A 16,337-nucleotide genomic window follows, 5' to 3' on the forward strand; every position below is an offset into this window, starting at 1 on the left:
TTGATCAAACTTTTTCAAAAGCCATGTCATTAATTTTAAACTGTTTTGCAACACTATAACACAACATCTTAAGCGACTTATGTCATTGAACATGTGTTACTTTTATAAACGTACGCCTCAAATTGAATTCTCGAGCGGGACTGAAATCCAAAGCGCAAGAAAATCAAGGCACAAGTCACGTTTTGATGCCTACTTTTTTACTCGTGAATGAAAATACTCTGAACAATTGCGAACTTTCGCTAAATTCAACCGGGTGTTCAAAACGCTTGCCCATTTTTTTAAATATTGAATGAGCAAGGTGTGACATTGAAATTTGAATGACTTACTACTGCGTCATAAGTAGATGCAGGCGATTTGAATAAACGTTTCAATAGAAATATTGGACTAATTTCAAGCATCAGTCAATGTCGTGAGAAATCCAACAATGTGCCATAAAAACAATTTGTGCCATCAAAATTAAATGAGAAAAAAACTCACGAGTTTATCTAAATTGAATAATAAAATATTATTTCTTACTAAAGTATAAAAGGTAATCAGTGTTCCTTCGTATGTTTTTCAGCCTTCACTGAACTCCTTGTGATCTCTTCTTGGACCTGATCTTCAAGAACGAACCATCGAGGTGGGTGTGGTGATGTTTAATTAATTATTCTATAAGGACCTGGGAAGGGGCAAAATGTGCTCCGCCTCCCCCCCCCCCAAAAAAAAAATACTACAGCTCCAATGCGCTTTATCCTATTAAGCTTTTCATCAATGTTAGCTCCAGCCCCCTGATACGTCACTGTTATCACGAAGAACACATTCTCTGAACAGCGATTTCTTCAATCTCATGTTTTGTTTTGTTTTCAAATCCGATTGTCATGAGTTAGACTAACTCTGCAGTTTATCTGACATCAATATTTTTCTCGAAAAAAACGGTTGCAACCTGACGCCACTTCCGCGATTGTGTACAAAGTTTATGGAGGATCAAGAAAAGTATTTCCTAACAAAAATGGAAATGTTTCTCAGTCCCAGATTCATGTCTGATCATCATTTTTGCAATGAATGACCTTCATTGAGATGATATAATGAAGAAAAAGGTGACGTCAGGTTGCAACATTTTTTCCTTTTTCTGTACTCGTCGCTATTTTTTTTAAACTATTTTATTTAAAAGAAATTCTCACCTGATTTGTTTCAGTTTAATCATTGTTATTCTGTACAGAATGAAGATCTTCGTGGCAACCGTTCTTTCAATCGCCCTCCTTCTGGGTAACTCCGTCAACCTCCGAGCTTCCGTTACTGGGCCGGTTGCCTCGGACAGTGATGGTCCTGCGTCTCAGACGGGCCAAACGTGCTGCCAGGAAACAGCTGCAATTGTCGGAATTTTACAAGGGTCAAAGGGTGATGCAGGTCAAAAAGGAGAGCCGGGTGACGACGGCAGAGGCCTGCCGGGCAAGATGGGACCAAGAGGTTTTGTGGGGCCAACAGGGGAAACTGGTGTCAAAGGTCAAAAGGGTGATATCGGCCCTCGGGGTCAGCAGGGAACACGTGGTGTCAAAGGTTATGCAGGCGAGCCAGGGCTAATCGGACCGATTGGCCCTCAAGGTGACACTGGGCCTAAAGGTTCAGTCGGGCAAACCGGTCTGACTGGGGTCAAAGGTCAAACGGGTGATATCGGCCCCGGGGGTCAGCGGGGAGCACATGGTGTCAAAGGTCATGCAGGCGAGCCAGGGCTAATCGGACCTAAAGGTTCAGTCGGGCAAACCGGTCTGACTGGTGTCAAAGGTCAAAAGGGTGATATCGGCCCCCGGGGTCAGCAGGGAACACGTGGTGTCAAAGGTCAGTTGGGGCTCCAAGGCCGTACTGGTATTGCAGGCGAGCCAGGGCTAATCGGACAGATTGGCCCTCAAGGTGACACTGGGCCTAAAGGTTCAGTCGGGCAAACCGGTCTGACTGGTGTCAAAGGTCAAAAGGGTGAGCCCGGGGAGGCACCAGACGACTCCAACCAGCGGGTAGCATTCACCGTGGTGAGGACGAGCCACTCGGATACCTCTACGAGTAGCGCCACCCGTTTGCCCTTCCAGGCGACCGAGACGCTTCTGCCGGGTACCAGCTTTGATCTCGAGACCGGCACGTTCACGTGTGGTGTGCCGGGCACCTACGTGTTCATGTTTTCTGTGAACAAACATTCTTCCAGCAGCTACCTGACCGTTCATCTCCGGAAGAACGGCGGCGTGGTTGTCACTGGCTATAGCAATGATTCAAGTCACTATGTGCAGGTGTCTGGGAGCGCGGTGGTGGTTCTGCAGCGTGGAGATACGATGTATCTCACAATGCACGGTAGGGCGTTTAGTGGTTCCTGGCACACCACCTCATTCAGTGGCTTCCTCCTTTACCCCGAATAAACACAATCCACACATAAAGATACACGAGCATCGTGTTGCTGATTTTTTTAATCGCTTTCCATTGTTGCCGAAACAATAACCAATGAATTAAAAGAAATAATGTTCAATGACAATGTCACAAAATATCATTATTAATGTTTTTTGCATTGCGCATGCGCCGATCTGTATACTACAATGGATTTTCCAATTTTTTTGACTTTCTGCAAAACAAAATATTAAGCTTTATGCAGTAGTATTGAGATATAGTGAAAAGTATGCGTTAAGTTTTTCGACGATACTTTTTTTGGGGACCCATTGTAGGCCTATCGAGAAGTATTTTGATGGAATATTTTTTCAAAGCGAGCTGGGTCATTATTTTTTGTAGAAACAAAAGATTTGCAATATAAAAGCAGTGCCACCATGTATCCAGAAATGTTAACAACTAAAAAAAATGTGTTTATGGTGTTATCTCGACCAACCTGGATTTTTTAGGCCTTGTTTCTGACTGCCTTTTTTTTTATTGCCACATTTGGTCAACATATAAAATAACGTGTTTTCTTTCCCGAAAACAAATGTAACTAATTTGTAGTATTGGGTATTTAAAACAGATTAATTAAACACAATAACTGTATCCTAAAGCAAACAAAGTATAAAAGACACACAGACAAACAAACAAAATATTTTGCTACCTACCTGGATAATTTTAGAGCATTTACTGTAACATGTTATTTTCTTCGCCTTATGTTCCCTGTATGCCCAGCACAGATAATGTCAATTAAATCAATCCCATGCATGTATCAATTTTTATTTCATGTCACAAAAAAAGTATCGAGTGATTGAATCTGATTTTCTTATAGACTTTAAGCTTGGCATTTGGATTAACAATTGTTTGAAATATTCTAATGCTATTCACAGCAATTAGAACACACTGGATTTTTTTAAATGATTGCATTATTTTAAACGTTACAATATGTGAGAATTATGTAAAAGTAACAATTGACTTGCTATGAAAACAGTATGCATAAAACCTCATTCTGAGGATTACCAAAAGCACCACTATTGTTGATAAATACTCTCTTTTTTCGCTTGGCTTCGTTATGAAAAAAACCATGATTTTAATTACTTTCAGTTGAAACAGAAACGTGCCCACAGTAATAAAAAATGTGGAGTTGGCTGTTGTTTTTAAAGCCCGTAGAAGTGCGACAAGTGTTTCTTGATTAAAAGACTCCAAATTATTTTGAAGTCTTTCATTGTTCTTAATCAGCATTACTTGATTGCATTCAAGAAACTCACTTTGAAAACATCAGTGAAAGTGTGAGCCTGTTAGATGGTAAAGAAACAATCTTAACGAAATCAATTAACACAAAGCACAAATTCCATTCAAGTGAGGAGGGTCTTTCAACTGGTTGGAACTGTCCTTTGTCACTTTATCATTTCAAGTGAATTTCTTTGTATTGACTTTTATTTGGATGCCATATTTGGCATCCCTGCTGACAGCATATCCTTGGATAATGTCTCCAGCCCGCACATGTACATGTAAGCTGAACAAGTACGCTTCCTGGGAATAGGTAGACTCCTGCAAGAAATCAAAGAAAAGGTTATAATGGACCCTTCCTGCATGTCAATCAACAGTGCACATTGGCCAATCAGATCACCACTTTTGATCAGGTGACCACAGTAGCTCAGTCAGACTGGGTCACAAGCACTGTTAGATCTATTGCTCACCCCGCCCCCATTTTTTGCACCAGCAGTTAACACCTCCCCCCCCCCCCCCAGTATTCTGTAAAGAGTGCCCTTTTTACACAAGTAACTTTTAGTTTTTACACAAGTGTCCTTAGTTTTGTTTAAAAAGTTTCTTGTTTCGGCAGCGGCTTTTAAAGAATTTTTGGTATTTCGTGTAAACGTCAGCAATTGTGCCGCCATGAAAAGTGCCACCCATTGACCTACCGCCATTTGCGAGTTAACCACGCCCCTTAGACAAATCTATAAGCCTTTTCGCTGATACCGCCATCTTTGAATTTTTTTTTTTTCGGGGGGAGGGGGAGGCATTACAGTGAAAATACGTCTCATCATGCAACTGTAGCTGAGAATGATGGGATGTCTTTTCAATGTAATGCCCCCCCCCCCCCATTTCAAAGATGGCGGTATCCGCGAAACGGCTCATGGAATTTTGTACGTTAACTTTTGTTTGTCTCAGATTTTGGCGTTCTGCGTCCATTTGTATATCATGTTTAGACAATATTTTACAAGCTGCGTTGACGCAATTCCACCGTGATAGGTTAATTGTCCGATAGTGGCCATTATCGCCGGTTTGTACTTACATGACAATGAGCTGAGACTCCTGGGAATGTTGGCGAAGCAATTCACGGATCTGCATCTGTCTGTTGGTCTGAAAGAAAAAAAAAGATTTCAGGCGAAAAAATGTCATGATTTATTGATGTTTACTAAAGTCGAGTTCCATGCACTTGGCAAATCAAATGAACTGAGAGTTGTACGAAAAATGGATTGAAAGTGATCAATCTCATTATTGAAAATCAGCCTCCAGAATGTCAAAGGTTGGACCCAATTAACAGATGTTGCAAGACTGGACTTAAAATCACACAAACCAGGGACTTAGCGTAAAGTGGATACTGGGAAAGCTTTAAGTGTATTGTCTCCATGCATGGACAAAAGAGGGCGCTTTATAGTAAAAACAAGCAGAAACCGGAATGAGGGACACTTCACTGGTTCATGCACTCATGCTGGTTATCGTGTATTTGGTACCAGCATTTATAAGCCACGATGGCGCCCAAATGGCCCTCGTTGATAGTTTTCTCTGTGGAGGGAGGGGGGGGGGGTCGCTTAAGCGCAAGAAGGAGATTCTACCTTCTCGTTGAGCGTAGTGACTTCTTCCTTGCTGATCTTCCAAGGAAACTTCTCCGTGGTCTCCCCTGCTTCCTCATCCAGCATCCAGGGTTTGGACAGCTCCTTGAACCGTCTCGGGCTCTACTCCTTGGGCTTCTTGTTCAGGTCCGGGATGACCTCCACGTCCGAGCAGTTGATGCGGAACTTGTTGGACATGTTCATCTTCTCCCTGTCCATTTGCTCCTTCTTGCCCGTGGCGGCAAAGATGCGCAGCCTGCATTTTTCCCAGTTGGATTTCAAGGAGATGAGGTTGGGATGAGTAGGGTCAAGCCTGGGGGTGGTGGGAGGTGGGGGCGGAGGTGGAGGGGGGGGGGGGGTTCACACAAAAAAATTATACAGAGCATTATTTCCCTTTGACATAAAGCATGTGTTTCCTTCGACATGCAGCCATCCAGAATAACCTGAGAGATCTCTGAAAGGCTCCCTGAAATGAATAGGACACTGAAACAAAATAATTAAGCCAACCAAGAACAAAAAGTGTGGTGTTTTCTATTAGGCCCAAAAAAAAAAGTCGGTCTCTGGTCGGCGTGCGCGTCGATTTTAATTATGCGCGTCAATCTTTTTTTTCCAAAATGTTTCGCGGTAGCTCCGACAGCGCCCTCTATTGCCGCATCTCCTCAATTTTTTTTTAACAAAGAGCACCAAGGAATGGGAAATTGCTAGAGAGCACCATCGAGAGCACCAAGGCAAATTATGGAGGACACCAATGTACATGAGGACACCAAAAAAGCAAAATAGTACCCCACCTTGGGCCAAGTTCGCACAAGGACTATAGTTGACCAATGGTTAACTAACGTTTGCCCGAACTCTGTCTAGTCAACGGTGATTGACTACGCTAGTCGACTATTTGGAACCAGCCTACTGGGGTTGGTTGCTTCGCTGGTAACCAATAGCCGTGCGTATTCATAACGCTAGCAGAGAGCCAGGATCCGGAAGTTTTGCGATGACATTTTGACCAGCATTTGACTAGAGACGTTCGCACGTTGCTATCAGTGCGCAGGCGTAAGGTACGTCACAAATCAACCACTAGTTGACTAATGGTCCTTGCCCGAACTTGGCCTTGTCTGTACAATCCAAGCTTGAAAAAAAAAAAGCAAAAAAAAAAAAAAGCCGCGTCCCCGCGTCAATTCCGGAACTTTGGTCTGACCAGAGACCATATATTTTTTTTTTTGGCCTTACATATAAAAAACAACTGTGTGGTAGGGTAGGTAAAAATCTGTTTTGGGGGGTTTGACATTTCTATAGCCTAAAAATATAAGGTGGGATGATAGTCATTAAAATCCACTTTTCTTCTCTATTTTGCATGCATTAGTTAACATGTGAATCATTCACACAGCAATAACTTACAATCAGCACTGCTCCGCATATGAGAAGGCTTGTGCTCTTGGTGATATTGGAGACGAAGTGAACCAGGGCAGGCCTGCATCCAGGGCGACCAGTCAATGCAATAATCTGTGGCCTGTACAGGGAACAACAATCCACAAATTGAAAGGAAGAGGGAATAGAACCTGGGACCTCCGGATTGCCGTTCCAGTGCTCTACCAACTGAGCTACCAAGCTCCATCGTGTTTAGTCTCCCACTTTGTCAATGTCTATGTTAAGAATAGGCATTGGTCAGAGTTGTAATGACTCGAGTCGACTCGAGTCACAATTTTATGCAGAATTTATGTTCACGTTACTTTGCGAATACAGTACGGTACAGCCGCCGCTTGTAGTGTACAATCATACAGCGTGTCACAGACTCCCGCCTTGTGGTTTTGGAACGCACAAAATAATATTCCGGAACCAGACTTTAAACGCATTTTCCAATCCGTGGTTTCATCATTGGCTTCGGGCGATTTCTTATTAAGCTATATGATTCCAATGCCGTCTAAATGTATACCCTCCTTTTAAAAATCAAATAGATACTTGCCCACTTTTAAAAATTCAGAAATATGTGTATAATGCAGTTTGGTTTTGATGTTGTCAGCGATCAGCAACACCTCAAGTGCAAGATTGTGCGGTTCAGTTTCTAAAGAATGAGTTTCATATTTGGTAGAATTCTGTATTCCATTGTACAACACTGTATTTATTCCTGGATGAATCCATACAACCATAGAGTGCTGGGGCGGTTTGGGGCGGTATAAGGAGTAACAGGCAGGGCACTTTGAGGGGCAGGGACTAATGGCTTCATTGGATTATGCTTAGTGCTTTTTTTTAATCATTTGGATAATGGCTAAGTGAACATGCTTCTATAGACGAGCTACGTTCATTTATCATTGATTATCTGCTGATCCTAAATTGAAGGTTATGCGACTCTGCGAATATCACGAGAAGGAAGATTGTGTTGACTTACCAATGGCTATGCAGGCAGCTGTGATAAAGAACGCCAGGATGTGGGCTCTACGTGGCTCATCCCCCGGCCTAGAACCAACAGCACAGAACTCCATCTTGGGCACAATCTTGTCCTTGTACCAGCCTTCAGAAAAAGAAAAGAACCAGTCAATTGTTATTTAATGATCGTTAACTTGGTTAACAAACCATCGTGGCTAGGAGGATATTTTTTTTAGAAGGGAACTAGGAGGAAATTGACCATTTTGGCTAGGAGGATATGTTTTAGAAGGGCACTATGGAGGAGACTAACTATCTTGGCTAGGAGGATATTTTTTTTAAGAAGGGAACTATAGAGGAGACTAACCAGCTTGGCTCTGAGGTTTTTTTATGAAGGGAATTATGGAGAAGACTAACCATCGTGGCTAGGAGGATATTTTTTAGAAGGGAATTACAGAGGAGACTAACCATCTTGGCTAGGAGAATATTCTCCTTGGCTAGGAAACTAACCAGTTTGGCTGGGAGTTTTTTTATGAAGGGAATTATGGAGAAGACCAACCATCTTGGCTAGGAGGATATTTTTAAAAGGAAATTACAGAGGAGACTAACTATCTTGGCTAGGAGAATAATTTTAGAAGGGAATTATGGAGGAGACTTACTATCTTGGCTAGAAGGATTTTTTTAAAAAAAGGGAATTATGGAGAAAACCAACCATCCTGGCTCGGAGAATATTTTATAGAAGGGAATCGTGGAGGAGATTAACCATCTTGGCTAGGAGGATATTTTTTAAGAAGGGAATTACGGAGGAGACGAACCATCATGGTTGGGAAGATATTTGTTGTAGAAGGGATTTATGGAGAAGACTACCCATCTTGGCTAGGAGGATATATTGTTGTTTTTTCCAATTTTTTGAAATTGTTTTATTTTTATAGAAGGATATTTCATCAAGTATTACATATCGTGACAAAAGCAAATTAGTTATAATGCAGGCTAGGGGGCTTACTTTGTTAATAAGGAAAAAGGATTTAGTTGAAGGATAAAATGGAAAGAAGGGTTTTACGTTTATGCGTGGAAGATAAGGAAAATGACAAACGTTTATTAATAATAGAACAAGTGAGAATTGTGTAAAGATAAGAAAGTACGGTCTCTACATTCTCGACAACAAATCACCCACTCTTTATGGCATTTATGTCAAATCACAGACAACTTGCAATTGTAGCAGATAACTTACGATCAGCACCGCTAAGTTCTGATCATAATGCTTCAAAGGGACAAGCTTTTGTCAAATCACAGACAACTTGCGACCGTAGCAGATTACTTACGATCAGCACTGCTCCGCATATGAGAAGGCTTGTGCTCTTGGTGATATGGGAGACGAAGTGAACCAGGGCAGGCCTGCATCCAGGGCGACCAGTCAATGCAATAATCTGTGGCCTGTACAGGGAAATACAACAATCCACAAATTGAAAGGAAGAGGGAATAGAACCTGGGACCTCCGGATTGCCGTTCCAGTGCTCTACCAAGTGAGCTACCAAGCTCCATCGTGTTTAGTCTCCCACTTTGTCAATGTCTATGTTAAGAATAGGCATTGGTCAGAGTTGTAATGACTCGAGTTGACTTGAGTCACAATTTTATGCAGAATTTATGTTCACGTTACTATGCGAATACAGTACGGTATAGCAGCCGCTTGTAGTGTACAATCATACAACGTGTCACAGACTCCCGCCTTGTGGTTCTGGAACGCACAAAAATATTCCGGAACCGGACTTTAAACGCATTTTATATACTTTCGCCGCTCAGTTCATTGAATTTGAAAAATGATTGTAAATTTGTAGGTGTTCAGTACTGACAGTAGCTTGAGTAAGTCCAGCTGACATGTTCCATATTCATTCACATGTGAAACATTGTCAGCTGGAGTTACTCTAGCCCCATAAATGTGGCCAATTTACTGGACTGCCTCCGTAAACATAGGCCACACATCCACATGTACAAAAACGTGTCGCACTTCGCCAAATTTTGATTTTCACATTTAGGCTTAGTTAGTAGGATTTTTTTTGCTTTAGAAGTATACTCACCCTATTTATAGGCTAGTCAGAAAGTGCTGCCTTTTTCAGATGTCTAATTTTTGTGAAATTTCATGTTGAAATTTGGATACGCAAATGTGTAAAAATGAATCTGAAAATTTCACGAAAAAATATACATCTGAAAGGGGCAGCACTTTCTGATAAGCCTATAAAGAGGGTGACTATGCTTAGTTCTAAAGCAAAAAAACCCTACAAACTAAGCCTAAATGCGAAAATCAAAATTTGGCAAAGTGCGACACGTTTTTGTACATGTGGATGTGTGGCCTATGTTTACGGAGGCAGTCCAGTAAATTGGCCACATTTATGGGGCTAGAGTTACTCAAGCATGTCAAGGGAGCAACTATAAAATGCAGGGCCACGCAGGAGCGAGGGTTTTTTATTTTGTTTGGAGGCGTGGATCGAGGCCGGAGATGTGAGGATAGGAGTAATAGGCTACAATATAAGAATATGCAAACCTGCAAAAAGTGCTAAGTACAGCGAATGCACTTGTCTTCTCGTCAATGATCAGAATGGGAAGGGAGGGCGCTTGTGCGTCGGGGCACGGAGCAACGGAGTTGCGGAGTCGCGGAGCCGCGGAGTCCCAGAGACTAGTCGCGGGGCACTGGAGACGCGGAGGCGCGGAGGCGCAGAGGCGCGCGCCGCCGATAGAGGGCGCAATTCTCGGCGGTATTTTTTTTACAAAGGAAGGTTACAAGGGGGGAGGGCGACGGGGCACTGGAGTGGCTTTGTGTACTTACATGACAATGAGCTGAGCCTCCTGAGAATGTTGGAGAAGCAATTCACGGATGCGTATCTGTCTGTTGGTCTGAAAAAAAAGGAAATCAGGCGAAAACATGGAGTGATTTATTGAAGTTTAATAAAGTCGAGTTCCATGCACTTGGCAAATCAATGACCCGAGAGTTGTATGGAAAATGGATTGAAAGTGATCAATCTCATTATTGAAAATCAGCCACCAGAATGTCAAAGGTTGGACACAATTAACAGATGTTGCAAGACTGGACTTAAAATCACACAAACCAGGGACTAAGCGTAAAGTGGATACTGGGAAAGCTTTAAGTGTATTGTCTCCATGCATGGACAAAAGAGGGCGCTTTATAGTAAAAACAAGCAGAAACCGGAATGAGGGACACTTCACTGGTTCACTCATGCTGGTTATCGTGTATTTGGTACCATCATTTACAAGCCACGATGGCGCCTAAATGGCCTTCGTTTTAGTTTTCTATGTGGAGGGGGGGGGGGGTGCTTGAGCGCAGGAAGGCTCGAGATTCTACCTTCTCGTTGAGCGTAGTGACTTCCTCCTTGCTGATCTTCCAAGGAAACTTCTCCCTGGTCTCCCCTGCTTCCTCATCCAGCATCCAGGTTTGGACAGCTCCTTGAACCGTCTCAGGCTCTATGCCTTGGGATTCTTGTTCAGGTCCGGGATGACCTCCACGTCCGAGCAGTTGATGCGGAACTTGCTGAGCATGTTGGCCATGTTCATCTTCTCCCTGTCCATTTGCTCCTTCTTGCCCGTGGTGGCAAAGACGCGCAGCTTGCATTTCTCCCAGTTGGATTTCAAGGAGATGAGGTTGGGATGAGTAGGGTCAAGCCTGGGGGGGGGGGTGGTGGTGGGAGGTGGGGGCTGAGGGGGGGGGGGGGTTTCACAAACAAAAATTATACAGAGCATAATTTCCCTTTGACATAAAGCATGTGTTTCCTTCGACATGCAGCCATCCAGAATAACCTGAGAGATCTCTGAAAGGCTCCCTGAAATGAATAGGACACTGAAACAAAATAATAAAGCCAACCAAGAACAAAAAGTGTGGTGTTTTCTATTAGGCCAAAAAAAAAAAGTCGGTCTCTGGTCGGCGTGCGCGTCGATTTTAATAATGCGGGTCAATCTTTTTTTTCCAAAGTGTTTCGCGGTGGCTCCGACAGCGCCCTCTATTGCCGCATCTCCTCAATTGTTTTTTTAACAAAGAGCACCAAGGAATGGGAAATTGCTAGAGAGCACCATCGAGAGCACCAAGGCAAATTATGGAGGACACCAATGTACATGAGGACACCAAAAAAGCAAAATAGTACCCCACCTTGGGCCAAGTTTGCGCAAGGACTATAGTTGACCAATGGTTAACTAACGTTTGCCCGAACTCTGTCTAGTCGACGGTGATTGACTACGCTAGTCGACTATTTGGAACCAGCCTACTGGGGTCGGTTGCTTCGCTGGTAACCAATAGCCGTGCGTATTCATAACGCTAGCAGAGAGCTAGGATCCGGAAGTTTTGCGATGACATTTTGAGCAGCATTTGACTAGAGACGTTTGCACGTTGCCATCAGTGCGCAGGCGTAAGGTACGTCACAAATCAACCACTAGTCGACTAATGGTCCTTGCCTGAACTTGGCCTTGTCTGTACAATCCAAGCTTGAAAAAAAAAAAGCAAAAAAAAAAAAGCCACGTCCCCGCGTCAATTCCGGAACTTTGGTCTGACCAGAGACCGAATATTTTTTTTTGGCCTTACATATAAGAAACAACTGTGTGGTAGGGTAGGTAAAAATCTGTTTTGGGGATTAGACATTTCTATAGCCTACAAATATAGGGTGGGATGATAGTCATTGAAATTTACTTTTTTTCTCTATTTTGCATGCATTAGTTAACATGTGAATCATTCTGCACTTCTGACCAACTTACACAAAAATAAATATAAAGTTAATAGTTTTCACTGTGGGGGGGGGGGGTGCTTGAGCGCAAGGAGGAGATTCTACCTTCTCTTTGAGCGTGGTAACTTCTTCCTTGCTGATCTTCCAAGGAAACTTCTCCGTGGTCTCCAGGCTGCTTCCTCATCCAGCATCCAGGGTTTGGAGAGCTCCTTGATGAGTGTGCTGGTCTTGATCTTACCCAACCCACCAATCTAGACGGAAACCAATCAGGAAGGAACATTTGAATGCATTTGCTCTAAATAATTGGGTTCAGGTCTTGGAAAAGACCCCCTTACCAAACTTGACTGCAGTCATTTAGCATTCCTTTAGCATGCAATTAACATGCGAATGCTATGAGAACTGCCATTTGATAGCATTCACAAAAAGCCATGTCTGTAATTCCTAAAGCATTTTTCATAGCATTCCTTGAGGATATAGATAGCAGTTTTATAGCATGTCAGAAGCCCGAATTATGTAAATGAGCTATAGCATTCGCATGCTATGGAGAATGCTATTTAGGCATGCAAACGTGAATGCTATAACAGCATTCACATGCTATGAGAATAGCATTCGCATGCTATGAGAATAGCATTCGCATGCTATGAGAATAGCATTCGCATGCTATGAGAATAGCATTCGCATGCTATGAGAATAGCATTCGCATGCTATGATGCATGCTATGTGAATGCTATCATGACTGCTATATTGTCACGTGACATGGACACGGGCATCCTACAACATACATTTTCAATGTCACAATTTATACCAAAAATTACTTGTGTTATATCAGCTTTAATAATTTCATGTATTTAACCATATTTAACACAGCTACCATTTTGAAATTTAATAAACCTATGTATACAGACTGTGATCAAAATAAATGAAATAAGAAAATTGTTCTTTAAGACTTTATCAGCCTCAGAATTGCTGTACAAACATGGGGACACTCTTTGTTTTTGTCTAACATTGTCATGCTTATAAAAGCAATGGCCAGAAATTTAATGCAACAATTCTCTGCTTATAATTTGAATTTTCTTTGAAGCAACCAGTAGTCACTTTTATGCCAGTTGGCATCACAATTAAAAACAGTTATCATCCGATATCCAGCTGATTCAAAAATTCAGTCAATTGGATGAAGGAATGTTCAACATCACATACACCATGAACACTAACATACTCAAAGCCAGAATAAAATTGTCTTTATCTAGCCAAAAACTGAATACCCACCATGTAGGAATATAGACCCATTATGGTAGTACAAACTGTAGACTTACCAAATACAAGCAGTTTGTGAGTGTGTTGCATACATGTGTATGGAGGCTCCATATTGCTTGGTTCAACTGTTGCTTTTAAGTTGTCAATTCCAAAGACTTTCAGCCAGTCATCCAGTGTATTTTGTCATGTACATGTACAACAATGTACAGGTTGAGTGCATGCATGTGAACATGAAATTATATCCACAAGCATTCATGCCATAAGGTAATGTCCATGCTTTCTACAATTTCTTGCAAAACTATGTGCAGCCTGACTGCACTCTGTACTGACAATATTCAACTGACTGCAGTTTTCAAATTTCCCACACTGACTGTTAATCTGTGGAATGTACAAGGCCATCACTGATCATGTGACTTGTAGTCCATGATATGATTGGCTTATATATTGAAATGCTATTGTGCAGGCTATGTTTAGCCACGGAATGCTATACTTTAAAATTATTTTACAATTGACTGCTAAATTGGAATGCTGTACTCAATTTGCAGTCCTCCCTCTTTCACTTACATGCTATGCAGAATGCTTTGAAGCTTGCATGCTATTTGGAATGCTATTTTCATTCTGCATGCTATTGAGAATGCTATATGGACTGCTAAAGTTAGCAGTCATCCAGTCATCATCTTCTGTGAATGCTATGTGGATGCTATAATAGCATGCACATGCTGTTTAAATGCTATTGAACTGCTATGCACATGCTATTATAGCAGTCTAGTTTGGTAAGGGTAAGTCTGGACTATTTATTTCTCAAAATTCAACTTCCTCTCAGCGTACTGGAAAGATTCCCATTTATCTGGACATCACTAATTTTTCCCTACAGTAACCTATATCACCATTAAAAGGGATAATATGTCCAAAAATGTTGGATTTAGCAGGGAAAAGTTGCTACCATGGCATGCCTACTGAGAAAACATGTCAAAGGACATTTCCTAGTCTTTATTGGTCAGTGACGTCTGAGGTATGGGTGTCCTTCCGGAGTATTTTTGAATGCTTTGCATACATTGTTGGGTAAGACCTCTTTTTATAGCTCCATGATTGTATAGTCATATAGTCAGCAGGGCCAGGGCCCATTGTTTTTAGTTCACCGCACCTACCCCAATTAAGAACCCAGTATCAATGCACACATTACCAAACTAGACTGCTATAATAGCATGTGCATAGCAGTTCAATAGCATTTAAACAGCATGTGCATGCTATTATAGCATCCACATAGCATTCACAGAAGATGATGACTGGATGACTGCTAACTTTAGCAGTCCATATAGCATTCTCAATAGCATGCAGAATGAAAATAGCATTCCAAATAGCATGCGAGCTTCAAAGCATTCTGCATAGCATGTAAGTGAAAGAGGGAGGACTGCAAATTGAGTACAGCATTCCAATTTAGCAGTCAATTGTAAAATAATTTTAAAGTATAGCATTCCGTGGCTAAACATAGCCTGCACAATAGCATTTCAATATATAAGCCAATCATATCATGGACTATAAGTCACATGATCAGTGATGGCCTTGTGCATTCCATCCACAGATTAACAGTCAGTGTGGGAAATTTGAAAACTGCAGTCAGTTGAATATTGTCAGTGCAGAGTAGGCTGCACATAGTTTTGCAAGAAATTGTAGAAAGCATGGACATACCCCTCATAGAAAATCTCTGACAAAATCCTATGTTTTTCCTATTGAAAATACATTTTTAAGCTATTTTCTCCTAGAAAATAGTAACAAAATATATTTTATTTCTATTACATCAAAATGAGTACATGTTGCCACTCTATTTTATTTCTATTTTTAAAACTGCACGCTATTTTATGACTATTTTTGGAGACTTAGACATTTTTGTGTGGTCCGCAGTCTATTTTTTGTCTATTTTCTGGACACTTACACATGTTTATGAGAACCATGGACTATTTTTTGGCTATTTGGTAGACATATGCTCAGTACAACACAATCTGAAGGCCAAGCACTTAATTTGCATACCAGATAAACATCCTGTGTGTGTGTGGCAAGTTTGAATTTTGTCAGTTGCATTCTGAGAGCCGTTTGTGAAGCACAGCTGCAGTAGAGATGTGTGCAATGGGGGCAAGTATATCTGGGGTTAAAATGCATCCAAATCACTGTAATGGAGTGACAAGTGCATCACATGGTTAGTAGATTTTCCAGGACAATTATGAGTAACATTCTTGTACCTTTTCAAGCTGTATTTTGCTGAAAAAGCACGCACTCCCGTAGCATGTTGAACCAAACTGTTTTAATAACTTGAGTCGGTGCATGATGTATGTGTATGTTAATTGTTTGGACACTGTGTTGTCACAGCATTATTACTGTTCATGGTAATAGACATACATGTATTTTGTCAATTATTCCATTCTTATGCAGTCATATTGCTTGCTCACTTCATGTACTGTATGTTTGAGGACTGCTAAAGATGCTTATTGTCCACAAGGACATGTGTACTAGTATTAACATGTACTGTATGTCCACGGATTACAAAAGTTGTTTGGACAGACGCCATTTTGTATTTTTTAAAAATAGCATTTTTTTTAAATAGCATGCTATTTTTAAAAAATAACCTATTTTACCTCTATTTTACCTCTATTTTTTAAAAAGATATTTTTTCACTATTCTATTTTTTCGCTATTTTTGGGGGTGTCGAAATACAATGGAAAAAAATAGATTTTTAAAAAATGTATTTTCAATAGGAAATAAATATATTTTTTCTCTATTTTATTTCGACCTG

This window comes from Patiria miniata, unplaced genomic scaffold (assembly GCF_015706575.1).
Source record: "Patiria miniata isolate m_02_andy unplaced genomic scaffold, ASM1570657v1 HiC_scaffold_10, whole genome shotgun sequence".
Lineage (NCBI taxonomy): Eukaryota > Metazoa > Echinodermata > Asteroidea > Valvatida > Asterinidae > Patiria > Patiria miniata.